Source organism: Pleurodeles waltl, chromosome 1_2 (assembly GCF_031143425.1).
Source record: "Pleurodeles waltl isolate 20211129_DDA chromosome 1_2, aPleWal1.hap1.20221129, whole genome shotgun sequence".
NCBI classification, from domain to species: Eukaryota; Metazoa; Chordata; class Amphibia; order Caudata; family Salamandridae; genus Pleurodeles; species Pleurodeles waltl.
In genome coordinates this window covers 589611336-589624406 of record NC_090437.1, presented here as the reverse complement: position 1 = coordinate 589624406, position 13071 = coordinate 589611336, and positions in this window count along the sequence as shown.

Sequence of the window (13071 nt, the reverse complement as noted above, 5' to 3'; positions counted from 1 at the left end):
GCACAGTGCACCTTTTCAATGTGACATTAGGTGACCCCAGAATAATTGTCTCATATTTGGTAAGTCGTGCATTTGTCATGTGTTGTGTCTTAGTTCGTGTCAGCAGAATTTCAACAGAATGTGGAACCAATACTGTCAAAGGGTATCCCATGACTATGCCCTCACATTGTGAAAGGCTTTGACCAACTGCTGCGACTGCTCGCAAACAACCCGGTAAGGCTGCTGCGACAGGGTCCAAAGTAGCTGAAAAATATGCTATTGGGCGATTTGCATCTCCATGGACCTGTGTTAAAACAGACAAAGAACAACATCACGTTCATGACAGAACAACAAAAATGGTTTCTCATAATCAGGCATTCCTAATGCTGGAGCCCTGCACATGCATTCTTTCAGCTCTAGAAATGACTCAAGCTCTTCTTTTGTCAATGTGATTGTGTATGGTTCATCCTTAACTTCCTTTCCTGTCAGTTTTGTTAATGGTTTTGAAATGATCGAGAAGTTGGGTATCCACTGGCGACAATAGCCCACCATTCCCAAGAACATTCTGACATCTCTATTTGTTGTTGGGGGATTCATTTGTAAAACAACTGTTATTCTCTCTTTTGATATTCTTCGGGACCCTTTTTCAATCGGATGCCCCAAATACTTCACTTCTTTTTGACAGTACTGCAGCTTTTTAGGTGATACCTTATGTCCGTTTTTCCCTAAATGATTCAATAAGGCAATGGTATCATATTTGCAGCTGTCTTTGGTTTTGGATGCAATCAACAAATCATCAATGTACTACACAAGAGTCAAATTGTAAGGCAGCACAAGAGGTTCCAAATCCTTCTTCAATATCTGATTGAAGATGGATGGTGACTCAGAAAACCCCTGAGGAATTCTGCACCAACTGTATACCTTATCCAGGAATTTGAAACTGAACAAAAACTGGCTGTCTTCGTGAAGTGGTATCGAGAAAAACGCTTGTGATAGGTCTACTACGGTCAACCATTCAGTATCACAAGGAACCTGGAACATTATTACTGCTGGGTTGGGAACCATAGGGCAGCATTTTACCACAATTTCGTTTATTTTTCTCAAATCCTGCACAATTCGAACTTTCCCACAGGGCTTTCTCAAACCCATAATTGGAGAGTTACACGGACTACTCAGGACCTCTTTCAAAACTCCCTGTCTGAGAAAATCTGCAATTATCTGTGTCACTTCAATAAGGACATCCTGAGTCATGTGATATTGTGACACTTGTGGGAACACTGTGTTCCGCTTTATCTGCACCTTGACTGGACCTACTCCCTTTATTAATCCAACCTCCTTTCCAGTCAAATCCCACACCTTCTCTGTTACCGATCCTTGCAGATCAGCAGGTAGATCGATCAAGGTAAACACTGGGAATAAAGTAATTAGAGGGTAATCTTCATTCATCTCTCCTCCTTCTTCTATGAGTTGACCCTCATCTGCCTCATCATCACTGTTTGTCTGAACCTCTATTCCACCATTGGAACAGGTAATTGAACATTTGGTTTTGCATAATAAGTCTCTTCCTAATAAGGATACTGGGCTTGAATCGCATACAACAAATCTATGCAGGCCCTGGAAATTTCCGATTTCAACCTGCACTGGGTCAGTGATTGGATTAGTCAGGTACTGATTAGCCACACCAACCACTCTTATGGTGCCCCCCGAGAGAAGTCATCTTGGTACCTCTGCACTGCGAACCGTAGAGCGTGTAGCTCCTGTATCGACTAAAAATTAAACTTTGTAGCCCATTACTTTTCCCTCCACATATGGGCCTCTCTGGTCTACCTCTAAGGATGCAGCGAGTCTGCACTCTTCACTGTCTGAGCTATCATCTGATCAGTCCTCATTCATCTCATTTTCACCTCGTAATGGGAATTGTTGTACAGTGTTATTTTGATTTGTTACCTGACCTGTGACCTGTTGAGGAAGCGTCACCTGTTGCTGTCCCATCGGAGCTAGGAGTAACTGCATTTGCTGTCTAGGCACCATAGGGATCTGCTGTTGCATTGGTTGTACTGACACTGTTTGAAAACGCGGCATTTGCATTTGCTGCATAGGTTGCACCCCTGACATTTGCACCAAATTATTTTGATAGTTCTGATTCGGGTGTCTCATTCTTGAACCTCGTGAATTTTGCAATGTACCGGCATTGATACTCTGTTGAACTGTACCATCCTGCATTATATTTGGACAATCCCGTTTCCAATGTCCCACGCCCCCACACGCATGGCATGGTGACATCTTTTTCACTCCTTGACCATCATTTTGAATAACAACATTATTCATGTCCGAACCACGGTTCACAAACCCTCGACCTCTACCTCTTGGTTGTGCCTGAAACGCACCATTCAATTGCGGTTGTTGCTGTATCATGTGCTGAATACCATTTCCCTGTATTCCAGCCTGTGCAGCCCTTATCTGCATCACCATCACCTTCTCCTTCAGCTTTTTCTACTTTAACTCAATTTCATCACTACAGTATTTCGCGTACTGTAATACTTCATCAATCGGTTTGCCAACAAATCAAATGATTTTTAATAATTTGGCTGACCTCCGGTCTCAGCCCTTCGACGAATCTAAACACAAGATGATTCATGTCCTTCGGCTCAATTGTTTCAGTACCACTGTAATGTTTGAATGCCTTTAACAATCTTTCATAATATGCATGTATTGACTCTTTAACCTCTTGAGAGGTCCGGTCGATTTTCTGACAATCGGTCACCTTCGGCGACACCTTTTGTTTCAAAAACTCAATTACTTTATGATAATATTTCATCACCTCTTCAGAAGGTGCTCCAGTCACTTTATCCCTTGCCGGTTCCTTTGTGGGCCAATCTACCCCTCTCTTGCACTCAAGCCACAAGTCTGGCGGAACAATAATCTCAAACAAGGTATTTAAGTCTTCCCAGAGACATTTCGCAAGCTTCACGAATCTATCCGTCTGTTGATACCACTAAATCGGTTTTTCTCTTAACCTAGGATAATCATTCGTAAAGGACAAAATGTCTCCCCTGGACCAAGGCACATGCACCAAAACACCACCAGCTGTTTCTCTCATAGGTAGGATTTTCACTGTCTCTAAGTTTGGTGTGACTGTTGTTTCATTAGATCCTGGACTATCTCTTTTCCCCTTATCTCTTTTCTTCATCCATCGGCCTTCCCATTTCTCCAGTGCTCCCCAAATTTGTGCGCTTTGCAGCAACTCTTTCAAATGTGTCTTCATGCCTGCAGATCTCATGTGTTCAAAATCCTTTGTGTCAAAATCTAATCTGTAACTCCGTTTCAAATGTTTTGTGTTTCCAATGTCGATATTGTATTTGTCTGCCAAATTCGTTAATTTCTGGTGTACTTTGCCTACCTCTTTGGTGATTTTAGGGCATAAGTACCTTAATTCTGCCTCAGTGTAAGACTCCAACCTATTTACTCCCATTGTTCCATCCACCAACTCAGCAGCTTCTGTTCCTAGTCGTACTAGATTTAGGTATTCATTGTGTTTCTCTTTCTCAGGTTCGATTGTAGTCGCTGTAGTCTTTTGTGATGTGCAAGTTTTCTCTAACCACTCATTTAACTGTTGTACTGTAAAACCCTGCAGTGAAATGATCCCTGCATGTATCATTGGAGTGTATGAGGTATTTGTACTCATAGTTTGGGGAGTCAGGACTCCCAATCCTGCTTGTCGCATTGCCTCAAGAGGTGCCCATATTGGACTGAGGTCCATTAAGGGTCTTGATTGTTCACAAACCTGTCCTCTCTGTGCCATTATTTGTGGAGTTATAATAGGCCCTCCACTTATCGTTTCATGAGTTATGACTCCCTGTTCACACGTCCTTGTTTTCTCCTGTGCATATAACGGCACCGGGGGACCAACTGTAATGGGTAGTGATATAGCGGCAGGTGTCTGGCCTGCTCCCAAGCTTCTTGGAGCTTCAACACCATAAGTCTGCTCTAATAATCCTGGTGCAGGTTCTTTTAAAGGACCCGCTACTGGGTTATATCCAGGTATCAGTTGTGGCGGTTGTGACACTAACTGTGGAGTTGACTCGATCTGCATTAACCTTGGCTTTGTATATATTGGGTCTGGTTGTACCACCAAGTTTGTAGTAGTCTCGAGTACTGGAACATCGGGATAAATTCTTTTTATCTGTGGTGGAGGCTGTAACTGTATCGGCGAGTCTGGTGCAGTGGGTACACTGACACCATTCTGTATCAAAGCTGTATCGTTAGTCTGTACTATATCAGTAACACCCTTCTCTTTCATCTGGTTCCCAGGATCCAAGCTAGTACTTGGTGCACTGTCATTCACTGCATATGGTGTCGGACGATCATGTAACAATCTATCCATAAACGCCTCATCATCTGAATCGTCCTCTTCTTCCCAAGATCTTTTATTCTCTTTGTGTTTGCCTGGTTCTTTGTCAGTTTTGCAAGAAGCTTTCTTTCCCTGTGTTTCCTCTCCCTGGGTTATTGCCGGAAACAGCTTCAACCCATCCACTATTCCTCGTCTCCACATTTTGTTCTCATTGTCCCATCTAGCCTCTGCATAGGACTTTTCTGCTCTTGTCAATCTCCTGTGAAATCTTTCTTGTCTATGTTTAAGAGCCATCAGGTCCCAAATTGCCAAAGCCTCATTTTGTGCTGGTCGAGGAGGTGGTTTCTGCGTACTTAACATCCACCTCAGATTTTCTAACACCTTTTGATTAAATGTTCCATGTTCTGGAAACGCTAGACACCCTTCTTTCTCTGTTAGTTTGCGCCATTGTTTTATCCATAAACACGGTGCAACACCCTTTTCCTCCATAACCGTGTAAGCTGGTGTACCCTCAGGTGGTGTAGGTTCCCCATCAGTTGCAACAATATACACATCTCCTTTCAAAGTGCTTTTGAATGCCTTAACAAAATTCATTTTATTTTATATTTACTCAGAAAACGGCTTAGTTCCCAGGACACTCTTCACCTACCCTTTGCTCAACCTATTGTCTCTCACGGACAGTAACCAATCCGTGCGCGACCCCTCTCGACATCTGACCTATCCCAGCGCGGCACCACTGACGTCACACTCACACACACTGCAGCTGACAAAGTCTTGCGGCTTGTCCACACCTTGCTAACTCCTTACAACTCATACAAACTAATGCGAATTATTGCTAGCACTTAAATGACAACACAAATCTGCCGGTTTACTACAGGAAGGGTAACACATTCGCTTCAGAACTTTACAGAGATTTCACTTGAAGCCTCGGCCGCTACTCTCTCCTTCTCAGTTCCCTCATACGCTAGTAGAATTCGACCTGCAAATCCTACTCTCGACTTGTCAATGACTCCTTCTAGTGCACTTTAGAACTTGTCAAATCTCCATCGAAGGTTACACGCATGCATCATAACTCAAAACTCGACCTGTCAACCACGCCCGATTGACCTATTAAACCGCACAGATTACAACATAAACCATTTTAACATCATACTCCGGAGTCTTAGACCTCAATAGGCCCGTATACAACAACCAACCACGTGGATAATTTTTAGCAACAAGCGCTGCATTCACATGAAGTACGCCGACTTCCCTACTCTCATGCTGTGGAGTACGCACACTCCTTCTAAACAACACTTAGGCCCTCATTCTGACCCTGGCGGTCAGTGATAATGCGGCGGCCAATCCGCCAACAGGCCGGCGGTCCAAAATATGCAATTCTGACCCTGGCGGGAACCGCCAACACAGCCCGCCGCATTAACACTCCGCCCGCCACGGCGGAACAAACAAACAGCGCGGCGGTCCCCGCCAACAGCCAGGCGGCAGACAATGTACCGCCAACCCTATCACGACCCACCAATCCGCCACCTTTTCCGGGGCGGGAGCACCGCCGATAAAAACACGGCGGAAACAGACTACGGACGGGAAAACGCTCACCTCCACATACAGCACGCGAGATTCCGGCAGTATGGAACCCGAGTTGCAGGTCATCCCCGCACTCCTATACCTGCTCCTGTACCAGGAGCACGCCCGGCGGCGCGGAAGACATCGGTGAGTACAGCACCTACGACACCGGGAGGGAAAAGAGTACCGGCACACACCCACCCACCCACACCCACTACAACACACACATCAATGCATTCCCACAGATCACTGTCACAACCCACAAACCCCCCCCTCCGAAATAATGCAAAGACCAAAAGAAGAGATCATAAACGGGCAGATATATTGAAATATGGACACCAGTAATCCCAATAAATAAATAAACTATGTACAAAATATATACAGCTACTAAATGTAGTCCAACCACTGTCCGTGGACCACAGGGGTCCTGTGCAAAGGGGAAAGGCCCAGTCCCACGACAAGAACTCCACGGAGAGAACACTGCAGGGGCATCAGAAAGAAAATAGGACAGGCACCTCAGGGGGAAGGGAAGGGGGGGCACCTCAGCCACTTGAGTACACGACGCCAGATCCACGAGGGGACTCCATGACCACTGGCCCATCCTGGGGAGAGCAATGCCACAGTCCATACAGTCCATACAGTGGGTGGCCTGCCCACTGGGCCATCCTGGGGAGAGCAAAGCCACAGTCCATACAGTCCATACAGTGGGTGGCCTGCCCACTGGGCCATCCTGGGGAGAGCAAAGCCACAGTCCATACAGTCCATACAGTGGGTGGCCTGCCCACTGGGCCATCCTGGGGAGAGCAAAGCCACAGTCCATACATTCCATACAGTGGGTGGCCTGCCCACTGGGCCATCTTGGGGAGAGCAAAGCCACAGTCCATACAGTCCATACAGTGGGTGGCCTGCCCACTGGGCCATCCTGGGGAGAGCAAAGCCACAGTCCATACAGTCCATACAGTGGGTGGCCTGCCCACTGGGCCATCCTGGGGAGAGCAAAGCCACAGTCCATACAGTCCATACAGTGGGTGGCCTGCCCACTGGGCCATCCTGGGGAGAGCAAAGCCACAGTCCATACAGTCCATACAGTGGGTGGCCTGCCCACTGGGCCATCCTGGGGAGAGCAAAGCCACAGTCCAAACAGTCCATAACAGACTCCACTGCCACTGGAGAAGGCATGTTGGCCAGAGGACATCCTGCAGCCCTGCCCGAGACAGATCCTGCCCTGCCATGTCTGCCAAAGGGCCAGCGGTTCTTGCCTTGAATGGCCCAGTTCAGCGGTTCTTGAGACGGCGGTCCCCAGCGGAGCTGTGCTGGAGACGGCGGGGCCCAGTTCAGCGGTTCTTGAGACGGCGGTCCCCAGCGGAGCGGTGCTGGAGACGGCGGGGCCCAGTTCAGCGGTTCTTGAGACGGCGGTCCCCAGCGGAGCTGTGCTGGAGACGGCGGGGCCCAGTTCAGCGGTTCTTGAGACGGCGGTCCCCAGCGGAGCGGTGCTGGAGACGGCGGGGCCCAGTTCAGCGGTTCTTGAGACGGCGGTCCCCAGCGGAGCTGTGCTGGAGACGGCGGGGCCCAGTTCAGCGGTTCTTGAGACGGCGGTCCCCAGCGGAGCGGTGCTGGAGACGGCGGGGCCCAGTTCAGCGGTTCTTGAGACGGCGGGGCCCAGTTCAGCGGTTCTTGAGACGGCGGGCCCAGTTCAGCGGTGCTTGAGACGGCGGGGCCCAGTTCAGCGGTGCTTGAGACGGCGGGCCCAGTTCAGCGGTTCTTGAGACGGCGGTCCCCAGCAGAGCTGTGCTTGAGACGGCGGGCCCAGTTCAGCGGTTCTTGAGACGGCGGGGCCCAGTTCAGCGGTGCTTGAGACGGCGGGGCCCAGTTCAGCGGTGCTTGAGACGGCGGTCCCCAGCGGAGCTGTGCTTGAGACGGCGGGGCCCAGTTCAGCGGTGCTTGAGACGGCGCGGCCCAGTTCAGCGGTTCTTGAGATGGCGGTCCCCAGCGGAGCTGTGCTTGAGACGGCGGGGCCCAGTTCAGCGGTTCTTGAGACGGCGGGGCCCAGTTCAGCGGTTCTTGAGACGGCGGGGCCCAGTTCAGCTGTGCTTGAGACGGCAGGGCCCAGTTCAGCGGTGCTTGAGACGGCGGGCCCAGTTCAGCGGTTCTTGAGACGGCGGTCCCCAGCGGAGCTGTGCTTGAGACGGCGGGCCCAGTTCAGCGGTTCTTGAGACGGCGGGGCCCAGTTCAGCGGTGCTTGAGACGGCGGTCCCCAGCGGAGCTGTGCTTGAGACGGCGGGGCCCAGTTCAGCGGTGCTTGAGACGGCGGGGCCCAGTTCAGCGGTTCTTGAGACGGCGGGCCCAGTTCAGCGGTTCTTGAGACGGCGGTCCCCAGCGGAGCTGTGCTTGAGACGGCGGGCCCAGTTCAGCGGTGCTTGAGACGTCGGGCCCAGTTCAGCGGTGCTTGAGACGGCGGGGCCCAGTTCAGCGGTGCTTGAGACGGCGGGCCCAGTTCAGCGGTTCTTGAGACGGCGGTCCCCAGCGGAGCTGTGCTTGAGACGGCGGGCCCAGTTCAGCGGTTCTTGAGACGGCGGGGCCCAGTTCAGCGGTTCTTGAGACGGCGGGGCCCAGTTCAGCGGTTCTTGAGACGGCGGGGCCCAGTTCAGCGGTTCTTGAGATGGCGGCCGGTCTATGGCCAACTGCTCATTGCCTGGTGGTGCCCTCCTGGGCAGCGGGGATGGTGCTCCTTCAATGCCCACCTGGGCTGTGGGTGGTGGGGCCCTCCTGGCCAGCTGGGCTGGGTCCTCCCTGGCCAGCGGCTATGGGGGTGGTGTGCTCCTCCTGGGCAGCAGGCCTGCAGCCTGACCTCTCCGACTTGCTGCCCTTGCCCTCCTTAGTCGGGAGTCTGTGGCCCTTTCCTCCCTTTGGAGCTGTGGCTGGTGACTGTATCTGGGTGGTGTCCGGGGGGGATGTAGAAGCCGGGCTCCTGTGGCGCCCCTTCCGCCTTCTGCTCCTCTTCCCAGGGGGTGGGCTGGCTGTCCCCTTGCTGCTGGGCGAAGATCCAGACATGCGGGCTGGTGGGCTCCAATACCCCTGCACCCTTGTCAAGGGGGCTGCAGGGCTGGTGGTGGCTGAGGTGCTCTTCTTACCCCGACGAGAAGGAGGGGGGGGCTCAGGGTCAGGAAAGAAGTTAGCAGTGGCGAGGAAGAGTTTCTTGGGACAATGGAGAGTGGTAGGTACAGTGGGAATGGGAGTGGAGGGAGAGGATGTGGTTGTAGGTGAGTCACGTTTGCTGTCTTTGGGTGCAGGTGCAGGAGGGATAGGCTGTCGTGAGGTGGATGGCTGTTGGGTGGGTGGGTGGCTGCGTTTGTGTGGTGTGGAAGAGGGGGTGACAGACACAGTGGGAGAGGACACAGGGGACGTGTAAATGGCAGTGGGGGTGGTGACTGCACGTGTGCGGACTGGACTGGAGGGTGTGCTGGTGATGGAAACACTGGCTGATGGTGAGGTGAATGGAGGTGTGAGTGTAGACGTCACAGGGAGGGAGGAGGGATACGAGGAGGTGGGGGTCACAGAGGTGGTAGTGACTGTTGGCATGTCTGCATCGGAATGTTGCGTGTGTGAATGTCTGCGTGATCTGTGGTGCTTATGTTTGGATGAGCTTCTCTTGGGTGTTGAGGTGTGTGCAGGCTGGTCTGATGGTGTGGGTGGGACAGGCAGAGGAACAGAAGACTGGGAGGAGGGAGTTAGTAGAGGGAGGCAGGAGACAGGGACAATGGCTGCCGTCAGTGCTGAGGCCAGAGCCTGGAACGATCGCTGATGGGCAGCCTGACCCGAATGAATGCCCTCCAGGTACGCATTGCTGCGATGAACCTCCCTCTCCACCCCCTGGATGGCATTCAAAAGGGTAGTCTGCCCAACAATGAGCGTCCTCACGAGGTCAATGAGCTCCGCACTGAGGGCAGCGGGGGGAACAGGGGCAGGGCCTGAGGTGCCTGGGGCGAAGGAGATGCCCGGCTTCCTGGCAGAGCGGGCACGGGGCGAACGCTGAGGGGCTGCTGGGAGGGCGGAAATGGTGCGCTGGGTGGCGGCTGTACCTGTAATGGCGGGGGCACGGATGGTGCCACCCCCGCAAGGGAGCTCCCTTCCGAGGACGTGTCCGTGTCGCTGCAGGGTCCAGTCGTCCCCGTTGTGGAGCTCCCCTCGCCCTCCGTCTCACTGGTCCAGTCAGACTCTGTGGCATGGCCCTCCTGGGCCATGTGAGATGCAGCTCCCTCCTGCCCCGATGCCACTTCTCCTCCGCCTGATGATGCTGATGCACACAAGCACAGAAAGAGAAACAAAAAGGGGGGGGAGAGAGAAATAAAGGGATATTGAGTACATGGATCTCCGGTACAGTTAGCGGACATGACAGACACAGATGCCCCCTGCACTAAGTTGCGCACTTGGGGTCCGCTACGCATTCCGTGGAACATGCCCTACACGCCTAGAGTTGACAACTGCACCCATGGATGACACGGCCCAGGGATGGCTGTACTGACACACTACTGAGGGTGGTGGCTGGGGACACAGGGGCTTACGGGGGTGCCCAGCCTACAGATATCGCCCTGGCCTAGGGGGACCCACAGCCCTCCTCCCCCACCCAGACACCTCCACTGTGCGACAACAGAGTAGATAATGCTTGGACTCACCCCCTTGTGTCTGCTGTGCTGCCCTCACGCGCCCATCCAAATCAGGGTAGGCCACCGCCAGGATCCGGAACATCAGGGGGGTCAGTTGACGGCAGGCACCCCGCCTACGTTGGGAGGCCATCCCCAGCAGAGACTCAGCGGTCTTCTTGGTCCCGCGGCGGATGTCCTCCCACCTCTTGCGGCAGTGGGTGCCCCGTCGATGGTGGACCCCCAGGGTCCAGACTTCCTTGGCGATGGCACGCCAAATCCCGATCTTCTCATGGGCGCGGACCTATGTGACACATACAGGGAGGGAGAAATACCACGTTCAAGTTTGTCTGCATTTTCGTTGCCAGTGGCCCAACGCCCCCCATCCCCGCCAGGCCCCCCGCCATGCCCCCCGCCATGCCCCCCGCCAGCCCCAACATGCCCCCCATCCCCGCCAGGCCCCCCGCCATGCCCCCCGCCAGGCCCAACATGCCCCCCCATCCCCGCCAGGCCCCCCGCCATGCCCCCCGCCAGGCCCAACATGCCCCCCCATCTCCGCCAGGCCCCCCGCCATGCCCCCGCCAGCCCCAACATGCCCCCCATCCCCGCCAGGCCCCCCGCCATGCCCCCCGCCAGCCCCAACATGCCCCCCCATCCCTGCCAGGCCCCCCGCCAGGCCCCCCGCCAGGCCCAACATGCCCCCCATCCCCGCCAGGCCCCCGCCATGCCCCCCGCCAGCCCCAACATGCCCCCCATCCCCGCCAGGCCCCCCGCCATGCCCCCTGCCAGGCCCAACATGCCCCCCCATCCCCGCCAGGCCCCCCGCCATGCCCCCCGCCAGCCCCAACATGCCCCCCATCCCCGCCAGGCCCCCCGCCATGCCCCCGCCAGGCCCAACATGCCCCCCCATCCCCGCCAGGCCCCCCGCCATGCCCCCCGCCAGCCCCAACATGGCCCCCATCCCCGCCAGGCCCCCCGCCATGCCCCCCGCCAGGCCCAACATGCCCCCCCATCCCCGCCAGGCCCCCGCCAGGCCCCCAAGCCAGCCAGTGGCCCCAAATCCATATTGAATTAAACTCACTTGTTGGTCTGGAGGACCGTAGAGTAGCGCTTACTGGGGAAGGACCCCATCCACAAGTTTCTCCAACTCCTCTCCAGTGAAGGCAGGGGCCCTTTCCCCAGTCGCAGCAGCCATTGTCCCTTCCAGACCGAGGTCACAGCAACACTTGCAGTATAGGTCCTCTCCTGTGAAAGTTCAAGTCGCAAGTGGATAAGTAGATAGAAAATGGCGGTCACGTCCGCGGCGGTGCGTACCGCGGCGGTGCGTACCGCGGCGGTGCGTACCGCCACCGCCGGCGCCCGTCGCCATTGGCTCATGAAACCCATAGGCTTCAATGTTAACCAATGCGGCTTCGCGCCGCGGTCTTCGACCGCTGACCGCCGCGGTGTGCCACGCCAGCGCATTGACCTCACATCCCATTGTCACACTTCACAGGTCAGGCAGCCGCCATTTCGAGGGTCCACATGGCTCAATTTCAACTGCGTCACACAGGCCTAGGCCTTGCATAGCCACTCAGACACGCCATTCACTGCATAGAGAATCGTTTACTGTGCTAGCTGTGAGTACGTACCTGTGGGTTGCTTGACTGTGTGCTCCATGTTGTCCTTCCTAGGCACCGTCTGCTGGGTTTGGCGAGGAGACGGATGAATCCTCCCGTGTACTGACCGCTGGTGGACCTGTCGACAATGGAAGAACGCCACATTATCCTGACCTACCGTCTTGACAGTGCCACTATCCATGAACTGTGTGCCCAGCTGGAGCCCGACCTGATGTCCCCCATCCGCCAACCCACAGGGATTCCCCCTCTGGTGCAGGTCCTGTCAGTACTCCATTTCTTGGCAAGTGGGTCATTTCAGACAACAGTGGGAATTGCTTCTGGGATGTCTCAGCCCATGTTTTCGAAGGTGTTATCCAGAGTGTTGTCTGCCCTGATGAAATACGTGAGGAGCTACATCATTTTCCCTGAGGTGGGCGAATTGGCTACAGTTAAGGGTGATTTCTACACCCTTGGACATATTCCCAACGTCATTGGTGCCATTGATGGGACCCATGTGGCTTTGGTTCCCCCAAGAGACAGGGAGCAGGTGTACAGGAACAGAAAAAATTACCATTCCATGAACATCCAGGTGGTGTGTTTGGCTGACCAGTACATCTCGCATGTAAATGCCAAATTCCCAGGGTCAGTGCATGACGCCTACATCCTGAGGAATAGCAGCATCCCTTACGTGATGGAACAGCTAGAGAGACACCGTGTATGGCTATTGGGGGACTCTGGGTACCCCAACCTGTCGTGGCTACTGACCCCAGTAAGGAATCCCCGGACCAGGGCAGAGGAACGGTACAATGAGGCCCATGGGCGTACTAGGAGGGTGATCAAATGCACCTTTGGCCTCCTAAAGGCCAGGTTTAGGTGCCTGCATATGACCGGTGGATCCCTAATGTACTCACCTAAGAAGGTGTGTCACATCATCGTGGCC